The sequence below is a fragment of the Dendrobates tinctorius genome, unplaced genomic scaffold (genome assembly GCF_039654945.1).
Source record: "Dendrobates tinctorius isolate UK_male_01 unplaced genomic scaffold, ASM3965494v1 ptg000246l, whole genome shotgun sequence".
Taxonomy (NCBI): domain Eukaryota; kingdom Metazoa; phylum Chordata; class Amphibia; order Anura; family Dendrobatidae; genus Dendrobates; species Dendrobates tinctorius.
In genome coordinates, this window is record NW_027361913.1 from 5,450,578 (window position 1) to 5,470,099 (window position 19,522).

General features: G+C 41.8%; 1 protein-coding gene across 3 annotated transcripts in view; it reads right to left on the bottom strand.

The window, feature by feature from the left end:
• Positions 1–19,522, bottom strand: part of KCND3 (potassium voltage-gated channel subfamily D member 3) — a 749,684-nt gene that overhangs the window by 8,897 nt on the left and 721,265 nt on the right. The window lies entirely within an intron of this gene.

Here is a 19,522-nt window from a genome sequence, read left to right on the forward strand (position 1 = left end):
GAGCAGCCAGTTGATGTCTGAATCATCTGAAGATGAGGAGAGTGAAGCCATCACTGATTGGGCTCAGGAATTGCATGACATAACAATGTAATGCAATCCCCGGGATAACCAGTGCCGACACTGCTGATATAGCGCGGGCACTGGAGTCATTATAAGCATTATTTGACTGGGGGCAATCATGTTGATTGAGACAGGCTTGTCAAAGTAGTGGACATCTCCTTTAATCCCTTTTATACAGTGTGTTTCATTTGCTATCATAGAAGTTTACTCTCTGATTTACTGGTGTCAGGTATATACATTTTTATAAAAAAAAAATACTACAGCACTCCCATCAGCTTGTTTGTGGTGCATACTGGCAAGTATATACTTGGATAGGCTATATATATATATATATTTTTTTTTTTTACTGTAAGGACACAAAGGAAAAATAGCCAAATCACCAACAGTAGAAGATAGGTGCACGGAACTCCTTCCTGGTAAGATGTGATCAGCAATAGAAGAGTTTTGATGCTCTAGCTCCTTGAGATAAAATCTCAAATTAATTTAATCCATGTTAAAACAATATATGCTCCAGGACAGCACTCAAATAAACAAGAGGAAAAGCCATGCGTTTCGATCGCAGCAGCAACAGGTTTTGACAAAGACCACTGTTGCGATCGAAACGCATCTCTTTTCCTCTTGTCCATTTGAGTTCTGTTCTGAAGCATGTATTGTTTTAACATGAATTAAATAAATTTTGGACTTTATCTTAAGGAGCTGGAGCATCAAAACATTTTGATTTTTATTACGGTACCAGATGCATAGATAATGGGGTTATAAATGAAGAATTTTATGTAATTTTGGATGTGAACAATATCAGACCAGTGTCTAATTACTGGCATACCTGCTAATCAGATCAAGAAGAAGCTGTACAGAGCAAAGCCTGGTAAGCAAAGAAAGGGATGCAGAACTCACTGGGATGCAGTGTCCCCTTCATTGTTTAGTAGGCACATCTCCATACATTTCATAGTCTCTGCACCTGAATCCCAATCAAATCTTTGAGATGGAGCCAACAATGAAGGAGATATCAGTTACCTTATAAAGCCTATCTTAAGAGTTCCCATTAAATTTGTTGCCTTGAAAAATCAGCCTCCAATTCTCAAAATGCGACCAGTTATGTAAGCAATGGATATTTTTATTCCCTTGGTCATGATTATGTCCAGGAACGTACATTTCTCTTCACCTGATATACTATGGTCATGCTTACTTTGCTTCACAAGACTGTAGTATAGACTAAACAAGACATTATGCTTATAGGTATAAATACATACATGGTAAGAGACATAACCAGGGCAAGTATAGAGAAATATATAATATGCCATGACTTGCGTGCATTAATTAAGCACTATAGGAGTGCTGGCATTATTCCTATATTTTTGTATTGTACATGAGGTTAGTGTGCCCATCCCCCTGAGCCTTGACCTTTAGGATATACGCACATTACGTCTTTTTCTGTAACCCGCCTGAAAAAGTGCTAAAAAATGCTAAAAGAATGAATATGCACTGCAATGTAAAAAAAACTTACTGTATGATTGTTTAGGCTTTTGAGCTTCTTTTAATAGCTTCACTTTTATAAAACCATGAAGTGATAAGAAGAATTAATCTGACCATTATTCAGACGGCTTCCGCTTGGAAGTCACTTATTGGTTTAATCATACAAGTGAATATGAAAAAAAAAACACTTGCATTAAAGACATCATAAAAGGCAATAAAATTTAAGCCCTTAGTGACGGAGCGAATTTTGACCTTAAAGACCAGGCCAAATTTTTTAAATATGACAAGTGTCACTTTCCGACGTCAAGACTCTGGAATGCTTCAACGCATTCCAGTGATTCTGAGATTGTTTTTTCGTGACATATTGTACTTCCTGTTAGTGGCAAATTTTGGTCAATATGATTTGCAAATATTTATGAAAATATCGAAAATTTTACAAAAATTTTAAAATTTTGCAATTTAAAATTTTTTCGCCCTTAAATCAGATAGTTATGCCACACAAAATAATAAAAAAATAACATGTCCCAAAGGTCTACTTTACACCTGCATCATTTTTAAAAGATCATTTTTTTGTTAGGAAGTTAGAAGGGTTAAAAATTGATCAGCAATTTCTCATTTTTCCAACAAAATTTACAAAACTATTTTTTTAGGGACCACATCACATTTGAAGTGAATTTGAGGGGCTTATATGACAGAAAATTCACAAAAGTGACACCATTCTAAAAACTGCAACCGTCAAAGTGCTCAAAATTACATTTAAGAAGTAATGGAATGTGGGAGGTAAAAATAGACAATTTACTTTTTTTTCACAAAATATGATAACAAAATTTGCTGTGTAATTTCTCCTGAGCAAACAGATATTCCATATGTAAGGGAAAACTACTATTTGGTCACACAGCAGGCCTCGGAAGGGATGCATCATTTGACTTTTTGAATGCAAAAATGGCTGTAAACGAGAGAGGACGCCATGTCGCGTTTGGGGAGTCTTTGATGTGCCTAAACAGAGGAGTATAGTGAGGATTTTGAAACCACAGGTACTACACAGAATTTTATAAGATTAGGTCATCATATTGAATATGTCATCATTACGGTTGAGCACAGGTGCTCACTAGTCACTACTCAAGTTTGCAACGAGTGGTCGGGTATGCAACAAGCAGGGCCGCCATCAGGGGCAGGAGGATCCTGCCAGTTCTGTAACTGTCATCACTGTCATGCGCCAGCGAGACCACACCTCAAATGAATGGAAGAGACGCCGCCGCTGGACCGCAGCCAGGTAAGGAGACGGTGGATTTTTTTTACTGAAAGCATCAAGTTGCAATATGTAGACAGATAGCACAAGATTATGGGACACAATGGGCAGGATGGAGACAGCTGGGGCGGGATCATGGGGCAGGATGGAGATACATGGAGCAGGAACATGGAACACATGGGGCAGGATTATGGGACAAATGAGGCAGGATCATGGGACACATGGGGCAGGATCATGGGACAGAAGGGGCAGAATCATGGGACAGATGGGGCAGGATAATGGGACAGATGGGGCAGGATCATGCAACAGATGGGGCAGGATCATGTGCCACATGGAGCAGGATGATGAGACACATAGGGAAGGATCATGGAGCAGGATCATGGGACACATAGGGAAGGATGCAAACAGATGAGGCAGGATTATGGGGCAGAATGAAGATGTCAGATGGGTAGGATGGAGACATCAGATGGGGCAGGATGGGAAATCATATGGGGCAGGATGGGAGATCACATGGGGCAGGATGGGAGATCATATGGGGCAGGATGGGACATCACATGTGGGCAGAATGGAGACACATGGGGGGTATGATGGGAGAACATATGGCTGGAGCCAGGAATGGAACGCAAGGGGCTAGGAACAGACACAAGGGAGCCAGGATGAGGGGTATTATTACTGTAGAGGCTAATTGGGGGATATTATTACTGCAGTGATGTATTTTATTTTTAAGGATACTGTTTTCAATGAGGGGTTCTGTTACTGTGCAGGGCGCCACTATGTCGCCTTTTTTTCTTCATCTTGTGTATTGTAGAAGTTGGGACAAAATTAAGTAATGTGCTCTGAAGGACTTCAACTAGAAATGTCTCTAGTGAGTCAATGTGTTACCTATACACTATTAGAGTATATACATAGCTCATGTGTGTAATGTCACTGCTGATCACTGTATTACCTGTACAATATACAACATATGCAGAGCTCCTTTGTATAATGTCACTGGTGATCACTGTATTACTTATGCACTATACACTATATATAGAGCTCCTGTGTGTAGTGTCACTGGTGATCCCTGTATTACTTTTACACTATACACTACAGTATATGCACTATATACTGTCACGGTCACGTGTGTCTGGACGCAGCGAGAACCGCAAGGTGAACCCATATGACACACGTGACCCTGGATACACCGCCTCCAGTTGGGCGAATTTAAATAATAAGACGTGCAGCTGGATACACCGCCTCCAACTGGCGAATTTAGGTATTACATGTATTTATACAACAGTCTGGAAACCCCACCTCCAGTAAGGCGAATTTAAATACTAAAGGGGAACCTGGGTAACAATAGCAATGGTAGGCCCTGCGATAGGGAATAGGGAAGTGGAGACCTCCTGTACTCTCCTGAGCCAGTGTCCCTGCACTCCTAACGTTCCCTATGCTGGTTCCACACTGGGCGGCGCACACGTACCTCAAACCCTGACTCGCTCTGCACCTAAACCCTCACTAGGGAATTGGTCGGTGCGGAAACTAATCCCTCCATTGCACTAAACACACATAAGGAAAAATGACAATTCAGGGGGAACACCACTTAGCTTTGCTCTGTTGCGTACGCTCCTAGAAACAGAGCCCACCACCTGCGTGCATCTTCTCCTCCACCCGGATCCATCACCATAGCCAGATCCATCACCATAGTACAGCCTTGGAGCAGAGTCCACCACCAGTTGCAGCTGCCCAGTAAACAGAGTCCCAAAGATGAGTCCAGCTTCTGCCAAAAAGTCCAGCATGCTTGAGTCCAGTTTTCAGCAACCAAGTCCAGCATGCTGAGTGCAACTCTCACCATCGTCGCCACTCCACCAAGCCATGCAAGCACCTCCTGCTGACACCATAAACTGCGACTCCACCACGCCATGCCAGCCCTCTATGCAGACTCCATAGCTGACTCAACCCCTCTGGCTGGGCTGCCCTGGACTCTTGTTCAGCTCCTTCATCACCCAGGCTTGCTTCCCAAATGACGAACTCACAATATCACCAACAGTGATTGAACACACCTGACTCTCTTTTATAGAGCCTCACACCTGATTTATAATTACGTGCACATTAAACCAAAGAAACTAAAGTGCACTACCGCTCACCAAGACCGGGGCAACTTAGAAAGAACGACACCACGTGTAATAATTCTAATGGCCACCGGGGGCAATCAACCCACTTTGGCACCAAGCCAAAGGAAAAAAGTTCACTTTGCCCATTTACTTGTCAGATCCACCTTGGATCATGACATATACAAAATTACTGTGTATAATATCACTAGTGATCACTAATGATCACTGTATTACATGTGCTCTATACACCATATACAGAGTTCCTGTGTATAAAGTCACTAGTGATTAGAGATGAGCGAATATTTCAATGTTCGGTTCGTATTACAATCAATGATTTTGCAATTCTCGCAGATTTATTTGTTGAATATTCTTTGAACATAGTCGAACGCCATTAGAGTCATTTGGAGGCTAAAACAAACACATACATGCATTCACAACATCTTCAAAAAGACCCAAAAGCTGCCAAAACACATCAAATTAGGGGCAGACACCAGGAAAGTGGCCTCAATTCACCAACAATACAAATTTTAGAATGGCATGGCAGCAATCAGCCCAGGGCTGATGCCAACATTTACAGCAATTAAGACAAGGTGGGTGAGGAATCGGTGTAGACCTGCTGTGCTGGGAGCCCTGATATCACATGCAACAGCTGAATCTGCTTTGATGCTCGGACACACTCAGGTGGCACAAATATAAGTTTTGTAGACAACTATTGTCAGATAAAAACAAGAATAGCAACACGGGTAGTTTACTCAAAGGAAATGACAATCTCGAAGGCCTACTGCTACAGGCTATACACATGAAGGAGACCCAACCAGGAGGCTGCACATTTCCAAAAATTTGTGGTAGACACCACCAAAGTGGCATCAATTTCAATACAGTAGAAATAGTATAATGGGGACTGACACCTCTTCCACTACAGCATCTCATGTATTCAATGGGAATTTGCAGTTAAAACTCCGCGCTGCCGCAGGGATAAATTCCAGGAGTGAGATGTCTTAAATTCACAGTGGCTTTATTCAACGCATTTCAGGGGTCTCATGCCCCCTTCATCAGGAAATACTGATGTACATTCATCACAAGTATATATAGTTCAGAGAGGACGCTGAGTTTCAAAAAATTGAGTGCCAAGAGATCAGATGACACAATGTCAAAGTTCAATTACATCACGAGGTTAACTAATCCAATAGGTTATATTACAGAGATGCGTAAAATGAAAAAGAATTTTTAATTGCAACAACTATTAATGTCATTAATAAGCTCTCCAATTCTAGGGTACCAAATCTAGATCGTAACTTTCAAAAGAGAATAAAAAAGAGAAGAACCCGATCTCCACTCGAACGGACAAGAACCAATAGTAAAAGGATCATTCAAGATCCATTGAATACATGACTTCTTCTGGTCACTGAGGACCTGTGGATCTGCAGCAGCCGCCAGACTATATGCTCTTATCTCATCCTAACCAGGTGAGCAAGTTTCTTATTATATTCCTTCCTTTTTTACGTGGATAAGACCCTATTGCGCTTTTTTGTATCCCCATTCTTTTGCAATACTACAGCAACTCAGCAGATGGAGACCCAACCAGGAGTGGAAACATTTCCAAAAGTTAGTGGCAGATACCAACAAAGTGGCATCAATTTCACCAGAGTAATTTTATAATAGGGCCCGACACCTCTTCCTTTACAGCCGACCCAGCAGATGGAGACCAAATCAGGAGTCTGAGGCTAAGTGCACACGTACCGGAACTACCGCGAGAATTCCGGAATTCCAGTCCGCGGGAAAATCGCATTTTAAATTCCCGCGATTTTCCCATGGAAAAACTAGCATTTTGCAAGCGTATTTAGCTTGCAAAATGCTAGCGTTTTCCAAGCGATCTGTAGCATCACTTGGAGAACTGATTGACAGGTTGGTCACACTCGTCAAACATAGTGTTTGACGAGTGTGACCAACTTTTTACTACTGAGGCCACCTATGCGGCATCAGTAGTAAATGAAAAAATGCAAAAAAAAATAAAAAATGGTGTTATTCTTACCTTCTGACGTCCCGCGCAGGCGTTCCCAGTAATCCTTTGCGAAAATGCCCGCGATGACGTCCGTTCTCGCGGGATCGCGATGTCTCGCGGTAATTCGCGATGACGTCGCGCGAAAGACCGCGAGACTTCGCGATCCCGTGAGAACTGACGTCATCGCGAGCATTTTCGCAAAGGACTACTGGGAACGGGAGCGTGGAGAGAAGCGGGAAGGCTGCGCGGGACGTCGGAAGGTGAGAATAACAATATTTTTTATTTTATAATTCTATTTTTTACAGGGATATGGTACCCAAAGCCCGGAGGACAGTCTCCTCTCCTCCGGACCGTGGGTACCATCCGCAATTGTTCTGCTTACTTTCCGCATGTTGTGCACAGCCACATGCGGGAAGTAAGCGGAACAATGCATTCCTATGGGTGCGGGATCGCCGCGATTCCGCAAATTAATGAGCATGCTGCGGTTTTTACCGCGAAGCGATTCCGCCGCGGTAAAAACCACAGCATTAGCACAGCATTGCGGAATCCCATAGGAATGCATGGGATGCTTATTTTTCGCGTTTTCACGGCAAAATCGCGCGATTAAAACCGCCGCGGAAACGCGAAAAAAACGCCACGTGTGAACTCAGCCTAAAAATTGAATATAATTAGGTGCAGACACAACCAAAGTGGCTACAATTTCACCAGAGTAGAAACATTATAATGGGGAACGACATCTCTTCCACTACAGCCAACCTAGCTGATGGAGAGACCTTATCAGGACTCTCCACACCCAGCGTCGGACTGGCCCACCGGAGAACCGGTGGATTCTCCGGTGGGCCCTGGCATCTGGTGGGCCCTGGCACCTGCTGGCATTCAGGGCCAGCAGTTGCCTAGGGCCCCCGCTGCTCCAGGGGCCCCCAGCCAGTGGTGTGTCGCACACCATGCAGCTGCTATGGGGGCCCCTGCCAGCGGAGCAGCAGCGGGTGTCAGGAGGCAGGAGCCCCTGTCCCCGCTGCTAAAGAGAAATGAATATTCACTGCGAAGCAGTGAATATCATTTCAGGTCTCCACCCCCAGAGGCCCCGCCCCCAGCCCAGTAAGCCGCTCTGCATCAGGGCCGGCGCCGCCCTCAGTCCTCTCTGCTCCTGGCTCACAGCCAGTGCGCGATGACGTCACTACATCGCGCACCCGCTATGTGTCTGGCAGAGGGGGCAGCTCCTGACACTGAAGCCGGGATCAGCGTGGGAGCGAGGAGGAGAGGTGAGTATTGTTTTGGTTTTTTTTTTATATCTCTCTCGCTCTCTCTATCTGTCTCTCTCTCTCTATTTATCTATCTATCTCTCTCTCTATCTCTCTTATATCTATCTATCTTTCTATCTCTATCTATTATCTATATCTATCTCTCTATATCTATCTCTATCTATTATCTATATCTATCTATTTCTATATCTATCTCTATCTATCGCTCTATCTTTATATCTATCTTTCTATCTCTACATTTATCTCTATATCTAGCTATCTCTATATCTTTCTATATATATCTCTATATCTATCTATTATGTCTATCTATCTCTATATCAATCTATCTTACTCTATCTATCTCTATATTTATTATCTATCTATCTTTATCTATATATATATATCTATCTAATATCTATATCTATCTATCTATCTATCTCTATACCTATCTATTTATCTATCCGTTATCTATCTCTATATCTTTTCTCTGTATCTATCTATCTCTATATCTATATCTCTCGCTATCTATCGCTCTATCTCTATATCTATCTCTATATCTATCTTTATATCTATATCTATATATCTATCTCTATCTATCTCTATATCTATCTCTATATCTATATCTATTTCTCTCTATATCTATCTATCTATCTATCTCTCTCTATAGCTATCTATCGCTCTATCTCTATATCTATCTTTCTATCTCTATATATCTATCTATCTTTCTCTATCTATTTATCTCTATATCTTTTCTCTGTATCTATCTCTCTCTATATCTATATCTATCTCTATATATATCTATTATCTCTATATCTATTTCTCTCTATATCTATCTATTTATCTCTATCTCTATATCTATCTCTCTGTATATCTATCTATCTTTCTATCTATATATCTATCTCTATCTATCTATCTATTTATCTCTATCTATTATCTATCTCTATCTATCTATCTATCGCTCTATCTCTATATCTATCTTTCTATCTCTACATCTATCTCTATATCTATCTTTCTATCCATCTCTATATCTATCTATATCTATCTATTATGTCTATCTAGCTATCTATATTATCTATATCTACCTATCTCTATATCTTTCTATCTTACTCTATCTCTATATCTATCTGTTATCTCTATATTTATTATCTATCTTTATCTATCTATCTCTATCTATTATCTATATCTATATCTATCTATCTATTTATCGATCTCTGTATCTATCTCTCTCTATATCTATCTCTCTCTATCTACCGCTCTCTCTATCTCTATCTATCTTTATATCTATATCTATCTATCTCTATATCTATCTATTATCTCTATATCTATCTACCTATCTATCTCTATATCTATCTCTATATCTATATCTGTTTCTCTCTATATCTATCTCTATCTCTCTCTCTATAGCTATCTATATATTATCTCTATATCTATCTATCTATATATTATCTCTATATCTATCTATTTATCTCTATATCTATCTATCTATCTCTATATCTATCTATCTATCTATCTATCTATCTATCTATCTATCTATCTATCTCTATATCTATCTGTTATCTCTATATCCATATCTATCTCTATATCTATCTATCTCTATATCTATCTTTCTATCTAACACTATATCTCTATATCTATCTCTATATCTCATTATCTATCTATCTCTATCTCTCTCTTTATCTATCTATTGATCTATCCATCTATCTCTATTTCTATCTCTATATCTATCTATTATATCTATCTATTATCTCTATTATCTATATCTATCTATCCATCTATCTCTATCTATCTCTATATCTCTCTCTATATCTATCTATCTTTCTAACTCTATATCTATCTATCTCTATACATATCTCTATATCTAGCTATTATCTCTATCTATCTCTATATCTATCTTTCTATATCTATCTGTCTCTATATCTATCTCTATATCTATCTATCTATCTCTATATCTATTATCTCTATATCTATCTCTATATATATCTCTATATCTATTTTTATTTATAGCCATCTATCTATATATATTTATCTCTATATCTATCTATATATGTCTATATTATTATTATTATTATTATTATTTATTATTATTATATCTGTATATGTCTATTATCTATCTCTATCTATTATCTATCTCTATCTATTAATCTATCTATCTCTATATCTTTCTATCTATAGCTATCTATCTCTATATCTATCTATCTATCTATCTATCCATTATCTATTTTCTATCTATCTCTATATCTATCTACCTATCTATCTATCTATATTTATTTCTATATCTATCTTTATATCTATCTCTATCTATCTCTATGAATCTTTCTATCTATATCTATCCATTATCTACTTTCTATCCATTATCTACTATCTATCTCTATATCTATCTATTTCTACATCTATCTTTCTATCTATATCTATCTAACTCTATATCTATATATCTATATAGCATTATACCCTATGAGGGGGTGCATTATTCCCTATGAGGGGGGCAGTATTATACCCTATGAGGGGGCAGCATTATACCCTATGAGGGGGTGCATTATTCCCTATGAGGGGGGCAGTATTATACCCTATGAGGGGGCAGCATTATACCCTATGAGGAGGCAGCATTATACCCTATGAGGGGGGCAGTATTATACCCTATGAGGAGGCAGCATTATACCCTATGAGGAGGGCAGCATTATTCCCTATGAGGGGGTGCATTATTCCCTATGAGGGGGGCAGTATTATACCCTATGAGGGGGCAGCATTATACCCTATGAGGAGGCAGCATTATACCCTATGAGGAGGCAGCATTATACCCTATGAGGAGGGCAGCATTATTCCCTATGACGGGGTGCATTATTATACCCTATGAGGGGGGGGCAGTATTATACCCTATGAGGGGGGCAGTATTATACCCTATGAGGGGGGCAGTATTATACCCTATGAGGGGGGCATTATTATACCCTATGAGGGGGGCAGTATTATACCCTATGAGGGGGGCAGTATTATACCCTATGAGGGGGTGCATTATACCCTATGAGGGGGTGCATTATTCCCTATGAGGGGGGCAGTATTATACCCTATGAGGGGGGCAGTATTATACCCTATGAGGGGGGCAGTATTATACCCTATGAGGAGGGCAGTATTATACCCTATGAGGGGGTGCATTATACCCTATGAGGGGGTGCATTATACCCTATGAGGGGGGCAGTATTATATTCTATGAGATGGCTGCATTATATTCTATGAGGGGTCTACATTATATTCTATGAGGGGGCTGCTTTATATTCTATGAGAGGGCTACCCCAACTCCTGCTACATAACTAAGACCTGTACTGCCTTATATTATACCCGGATATTAGCGTGTTTTACCGCACAATTGGTGGTCTGGTATTTAACTCTATGCAGCTACATAGTGGGCCCCAAGAATGATTTTCTCTGGTGGGCCCAAGGTGTTCCAGTCCGACGCTGTCCACACCTGCAAAAAATTAGTTACAGACACTAGCAAAGTGTCATCAATTTCACCAGAGTAGAAATATTACAATGTATAATATAATGGCGAGCGACATCTCTTTCACTACATCCAACCTAGCAGATGGAGACCCAATCAGGAGTCTTCAAATTTAAAATAATTAGGGGTAGATACAACCGAAGTGGCATCAATTTAACCAGAGTAGAAATAGTATAATAGGGAGCGACATCTCTTCTACTACCCACATTTCCAAAAATAAGTGGCAGACACCAGCAAAGTGGCATCAATTTCACCAGAGTAGAAATAACATAATGGTAAGCGACAACTCTTCCACTGCAGCCCACCCAGCAGATGGAGACCTAATCAGAAGTATTCAATTTTAAAATAATTAGGTGCAGAAACCACCAAAGTGGCATCAATTTGACCAGATTAGAAGTAGTATAATGGGGAGAAACATGTCTTCCACTACAGCCAACCCAGCAGATGTAGCCCCAATCAGGAGTCTTAAAATTTTAAAAAATTAGGGCCTGACACTACCAAAGTGGCATCAATTTCACGAGAGTAGAAATAGTATAATAGGGAGTTACATGTTTTCCACTACAGCCAAACCAGCAGATGGAGACCCAATCAGGAATCTTTAAATTTAAAATAATTAGGGGCAAACACCACTGGATTGGCAACAATTTCACCAGAGTAGAAATAGTATAATAGGGAGTGACATCTTTTCCACTACAGCCAACCCAGCAGATGTAGACCCAACCAGGAGTATTCAAATTTAAAATAATTAGGGGCAGACACCACGAAAATAGCATCAATTTTACCAGAGTAGAAATAGTATAATAGAGAGCAACATCTCTTTCACTACAGCCAACCCTCTAGATGGAGACGCAACCAGGACTGTTCACATTTCCAGAAATTATTGTTAACATCTGCAGCAGTGGCAGCAGCAACAGCAAGCACAGAAGCCCCACTAAAGATATCACAGAGTGTAATTACATGAGATTAATGCAGCACACCAAAAACTACAACATCGCCTAGTCTGTACAGTCTGCAATTGGGGCTCAAAAGTCTTGTTCATCTTGATGAAAGTTAGGGGGTCTGCATTTTCTGGGAACAACCGGCTACACATATCCATCAGTACGCCACCTGCAGCGCTGAAGACATGTTCTGAGAGAACCCTGGTTGCCGGGCATGATAAAACCACCAAGGCATGAAAGGCGAGCTCAGGCCACTCATCCATTTTTTAAGACCAACATGTGAAAGGTCCAAACCCTCCCTGATGGTATTGATATTGAGTTCTATATACTCCTGCACCATCCTCTCCAGTCATTCACCACGTGTCAGACGTGGACTGTGTTGTGCTGGTGCATGAGCTGGTCTGAAAAATGTGTCAGAGGACTTACAGAAATTGGTTCTGTCACTTACACTACTGCTGCTGCTAATGTTTTGGCATTGACAAATTGATGTGCTTGAGGTTGGAAGTCTACAGCTGCAATGCACACAGTGTGCCTCAATGCTGTCTTTGGGAAAACCTCTGTTAAGGTGGTTTAAAAGCATGCTTCGACACTCCAGCATTTGCGGGCCCCTTTCCAGGGCGTGAAACATCTGGCAAAATTTACTCTTTTAACATGGATCTAACAGAGTGGCAACCCAGTAGTCAGCACTATTTAGAATTATAACTATATGGGGATCATATTCCAGATAGTGCATCAAGAAGGTACTTATATGTCTGGCTCTTCCATGAGGTCCAAATCCATGCTGTGTTGGTGGCTGGGTAACATTGACGCTTGTTTCCTCCATCCCCTCCCGCCAACCACGAACAACAGAGAAGGGATGATTATCTTCTTCATTTTCTGACAGTTGTTCGCCCATCACCTCTTTCTCCTCCATTTGGTCCTCGGCTCTTGCACCTTCACTAACACTTTGTATGGTATCACCAGCCCTCCTTGATTGCAGTAATCCACCCTCCCTTGTCACCTACCTGTGTGACGACAGTCTGGAACTTTGAGACAATGTTGTCCCTTCTGCATCCTTCTCTGCTTCCTCCTCTTCCTCTGGGACCACCATCTCCTTCCACAGGATATTCAAAATTTGCTCCAGCATGTAGATGACCAGAATAGTGATGCTGATGATGGCATTGTCAGCGCTAACCATCTTAGTAGCTATTTTGAAACTGCACAAGGGTGCAGAGGTCCTTTATCTGTGCACACTCAATAAACGTGATATGCGCCCAGGCTATGCGACATGACATATTAGGCTCTTTTCTGCAGCCACAGTCACTACAACATATGAAGAGTGAAATTCCACAGTGACAGGGCATTCCATATCAATCTGTTAACTGGCATGGACAAAGACCTCTGTATCGATGCAAGTCAAAGACCTGAATGATGCAAACGGCGGACGTGAGCACACAGTTTCTGCAGCAACTCACCCAGGCCAGGATAGTGGTGGAGAAATAGTTGTACCACCAGGTTGAGGATGTGAGCCATGTATGGCACGTATGCGAGCTTGCCTCAGTGTAGGGCCGCCACCTCATTTGCACCTGTATCGGACATGGCCTTCTCTGGATCCAGGTTCAATGGAGACAGCCATTGCTCAAACTGAGCTTGGAGAGCTGTCCACAATTTTTCAGCTGTATGACTGCGATCTCCAAGGCATATCGTATACATACCAAAGTGAGCCGACTAGTATTCACAAAGATTTGGAGCATGTAGAAGAGACCTGAGATCAGATTTCGGCTGAGACTTGCTTGTATTTGATCAAGAGCATGCCCAGTAGGATTCAGGCAGTATTGAAAATAAAAGGTGGATTTACAAATAATAAAAATTATAATTTAGATTTTAGGAGCAAAACTGTAACAATGCAGTGACATCACCAGAATCTACATAATTAATCATATGATCAATAGTTGCAAGTCAAATTTATGTATGAGATAGCCAAGGTGACTGTCTATACAGTAAAATGATGGTAGTCGCACATGCGAAGTAGTAGTGGATGGTGAGATATGGAGCCATGAAAGTCAAAAGTTGAAATTTTTTTTCCATTTTTGCACATCATTTTATATGTTCATACTAAAAACATCAATTGCCTATGTTTCAGAGAAAAAAATCCTTCACTTTTTTAACCTAAGATGCATTAATAGAGATGTACAAAAAAGCATTTTCTAAACCAGAAACTCCATTTAATATCTATATATGGCAACAGTAACATTTCCTCAGCCCTGCTCTTATAGTACAGCTAGCACGTTTTCTTAATCTCTCCTTCATCATCTCCATCACAGCAGATGATTCATTCATGTGGCCACACATTGCGGAGTATGCTGTTATGTGGTTGCTTCTTGGCAATGTCTTTATCATGAAAATGAAGTTTCCTCCTAATTAATTTTTGTTTCAGGCCAGGTGGTTGTCTGACTGCCAGAACTGGGGGTTGGTGCAAGATATCTATCAGCTCATCCTTAGCAATAACAGGTTGCAGATCTTTTTAGGTTATTTATATCATCTAGATCTATTGTAAATGATACAGAAATATTTTATCTATTTAATCAGCATTCAGGCTTTAGGTAGGAAGTGAAACCCAAATGCATTTTTTCTCTATTTTTTTCTATTTGTCCTTTCTCTTTTTTATTGTTACTCCAAAGGACATTGCACTATGGAAAACCATAAGAGGACCTGGACCTTCGATGGACTTTTTACCTTGTTTTTACTTGGATCTATTGTGTTGGGAAATCCAGGAACTGAAAAAGACCCTATTGTCTACTCCAGAGAAGCTATACTGCTGCTTAGGGATACAGCAAGGCAGCATGCTGCTAATAGACCAGAGGACATTCTACCAGAAATAATGAGGACTAAGAGAAAAGGTTGCAGAGCTGGAGCCCTCAGGAAAGCTAGAAGAAGGCGCTATAGACCTGCTCTTCCCTTCGTCATTATGGGCAATGTGAGGTCACTCGGGAATAAGATGGACGAACTGTCGGCGCTGATCAGACATCATCGGGAATTAAGGGAGTGCAGTATGTTGCTGTTTACAGAGACCTGGCTCACCGAAGGTACTCCGGACACTGTTGTCTCGTTGGATGGCTTTAAACTCATTCGCGCGGACAGGACAAGGGAGGGCGGTAAGAGGAAAGGCTGAGGGCTGGCGATATTTGTGAATGATAGATGGTGTGACTCTAGGCGTATCGTGGTCAAAGAGCAAACATGCTGTAAGGACATTGAGCTATTAGCTGTGGGCATGAGACCTTTTTATTTACCGAGGGAACTATCGCATGTATTCATGATAGCTGCATATGTCCCCCCTTCTGCGAAAGCTGATGCCGCCACTGAGGTCCTACAATCCACAGTGAGCATGATGCAGTCCCTTCACCCCCAAGCACTCCTTCTGGTTTCGGGAGACTTCAATCATGTGTCTCCAGCATCCATACTACCCGGTTGCACACAGTATGTTACCTGCCTCACTAGAGACAACAAAATATTGGACTTGTTCTTTGCCAATGTGAGAGGGGCATATGTTATGAATGAGTCACCATAGGAGGCAAAAACAGAAATACTAGCTAAGTCCAGAAAACCAGAGAAGTTGGCAGCTGTCGGATTGCAGACCCCTGAACCTATCAACAACAACTAGCAGTAGCCGTGGGGGGGTTCCTACGGTGCCCTAGACCCCTCGATCACAGCCGGAGAACTAAATAGCCTAAAGACAGAAAGGGAAATCTAAACTGCCCCAGAGCAGACCCCAAAGCAATAGGCAGCCCCCAACATATAATGACGGTGAAGCAAGATGAAAATACACTAACACAGATAGAAAGATAGGCTGAGCAAATGATGGGGCCCGAGCTAACTAAATAGGACAGGATAGAAAAGCTGCTGTCTGCAATCCGCCAAAACCCTATCAAAACATGAGCCAACAGACTGATAGGCAAAAGAGCCCTGAAGACGCTAGGCTTCAAAAAGACTATATCAGTACTCAGGTATTTTCTGAAGACAGAGCAAAAAGGCTTTAGGAATTCAGCTCACCCCAGTAGGGAATGGCAGAAATCCAGAAAAACAAGGCAAAACAAAACCAAAACACAAATGCAAAAAGCAGAGCAGAAAACTTTTGAGGAGCAGGAATCAGAATGGTCTCCTAGAATCCCTCAGAGAAATCACCAGCAAGGCAGAAGGGCGTTGGCTGCCTTATATCCAGTCAGCAATTCCCGTCACCCAGTCATCATCATCCTGCTCAGGTGCTTGGTAATCAGCCTCACTACCTTCCTTCACCAGAAGAGGGAGTTCATCAGACCTCAATGGTGAAGGGGAAAATGAACTCACAACAGTACCTCCCCCTTGAGGAGGGGTCACCGAACTCTCATCCACGCCACCAGGGCGATCAGGGTGAGCCCGATGAAAGGCACGCACCAATCTTTTGGCATGAATATCAGAGGCAGAGACCCAGGAATTATCCTCCTGACCATAACCCTTCCACTTAACCAAATACTGGAGTCTCCGTCTAGCCAGACGGGAATCCAGTATCTTCTCTACCTCATATTCCATGTTACCTTCAACCAATACAGGGTCCAGAGGTGCCACCCCAGGAACTACTGGTTCAACAAACCTCTTCAACAAGGACTTATGAAACACATTATGGATTTTAAATGTGACAGGAAGAGCCAACTGAAAAGAGACCGGATTAATAATCTCCAAAATCTTGTAAGGTCTAATAAATCTAGGCTTAAACTTAGGAGAAGCCACCTTCATAGCGATATTTTTTGATGATAACCAAACCATATCACCCACCTTAAACTGGGGACCAATGGTCCTATGTCGGTTGGAAAACCGTTGGGCCTTTTCCTGGGAGAGAGATAACTTATCCACCACTTGGTCCCAGATCTGGTGCATTCTTTCCACCACAGTGTCAACACCTGGGCAGGCAGAAGGCTCCACCTGCCCTTAAGAAAATCGAGGATGAAACCCAAAGTTACAAAAAAAAGGTGACATCAAAGTGGCAGAACTAGCTCTATTATTTAAAGCAAATTCGGCCAAGGGCAAAAATGAAACCCAATCATCCTGATCAGCGGAAATAAAACATCTCAAATACGACTCCAAGGTCTGGTTTGTTCTCTCCATCTGCCCATTAGTCTGAGGGTGAAAAGCAGAGGAGAAGGACAAGTGAATTCCCAGCTTGGAACAGAAAGTCCTCAAAAATCTAGACACAAACTGAACTCCTCTGTCAGATACAATGTTCTCAGGAATCCCGTGTAAGCGAACCACCTGTTGCAAAAACAGGGGCACCAACTCAGAGGAAGATGGCAACTTAGGGAGCGGTACAAGATGAACCATCTTAGAGAACCTATCACAAATCACCCCTAATAACAGTCATTCTCTGAGAGACAGGCATATCAGAGATGAAATCCATTGAAATATGGGTCCATGGCCTCCTGGGGACCGGAAAAGGCATCAACAACCCACTAGAGCGAGAACAAGGTTTAGACCGGGAGCAAGTCCCACAGGACTGCACAAAATTCCTGACATCACGAGACAAGGCGGGCCACCAAAAAGACCGACTCACCAGATCTCTAGTACCAAAAATACCTGGATGACCAGCCAATGCAGAGCAATGAACTTCAGACATCACTCTCTTCTTCCACTGGTCAGGAACATACAACTTTCCACTGGGAAAACGCTCAGGTTTGTCCTCCTGGAACTCTTCCAGAGCACGTCTCAAATCGGGCAAGATGGCAGAAAGAACTACCCCTTGGCCTAAGATGGTAGCAGGCTTGGTCACCACAGGAGAATCAGCAAAGAAGATCCTAGAGAGAGCGTCAGCCTTGACATTCTTAGTGCCAGGAAGAAAAGAGACCACAAAATCAAAACGTGTAAAAAACAAGGCCCATCTAGCCTGTCTAGGGTTCAAGCGTTTGGTCGACTCCAGGTAAATCAAATTCTTGTGGTCAGTGAGGACCACGACTTGATGTTTAGCTCCCTCCAACCAATGTCTCCACTCCTCAAATGCCCATTTCATGGCTAACAGTTCCCGATTCCCCACATCATAGTTACGTTCAGATGGGGAGAACTTTCGGGAAAAGAAAGCACAGGGATTCATTTTAGATGTTACAGGATCCTTTTGGGACAAAACAGCTCCTGCACCAATCTCAGAAGCGTCCATCTCTACCTGGAACGGGAGTGATACATCAGGTTGCCGCAAAACCGGGGCAGAAGTGAATCTTCGCTTCAGCTCCTGAAAGGAGGAAACAGCCTCCGGAGACCAACTCAACACATCAGCACCCTTCTTAGTCAGATCAGTCAATGGCTTGGCAATACTAGAAAATTTTGCTATAAATTTCCGATAAAAATTAGCAAAACCCAAAAACTTCTGGAGGGCCTTCAAAGAAGTGGGCTGAACCCAATCATAAATGGCCTGTACCTTGGCTGGGTCCATTTCAATAGTTGACGGAGACAAAATAAATCCCAAAAATGAAATCCTCTGTACCCCAAAAAGGCATTTCAATCCTTTGACATACAGGGAATTCTCCCTCAAGATCCGGAACACAGTCCGAACATGTTCCACATGAGAATCCCAATCCTTGGAGAAGATCAAAATATCATCCAGATAGATAATCAAAAATGTATCCACAAAGTCTCGGAAAATGTCGTTCATGAAGCACTGGAAGATAGAAGGGACATTAGTGAGCCCAAAAGGCATCACCAGGTACTCAAAATGTCCCTCTGGAGTATTAAACGCCGTCTTCCATTCATCCCCATGCTTAATGCAGATAAGATTATACGCCCCCCTGAGGTCAAGCTTGGTAAACCAGCAAGCACCTTTAACTCTGGAGAATAGATCCGAAATCAGGGGTAACGGATACTGATATTTAATAGTAATTTTGTTGAGGGCACGATAATCAATACAAGGCCTTAATGAACCATCCTTTTTGGCCAGGAAAAAAAACCCAGCACCTAAGGGTGAAGAGGATAGTCTAATATG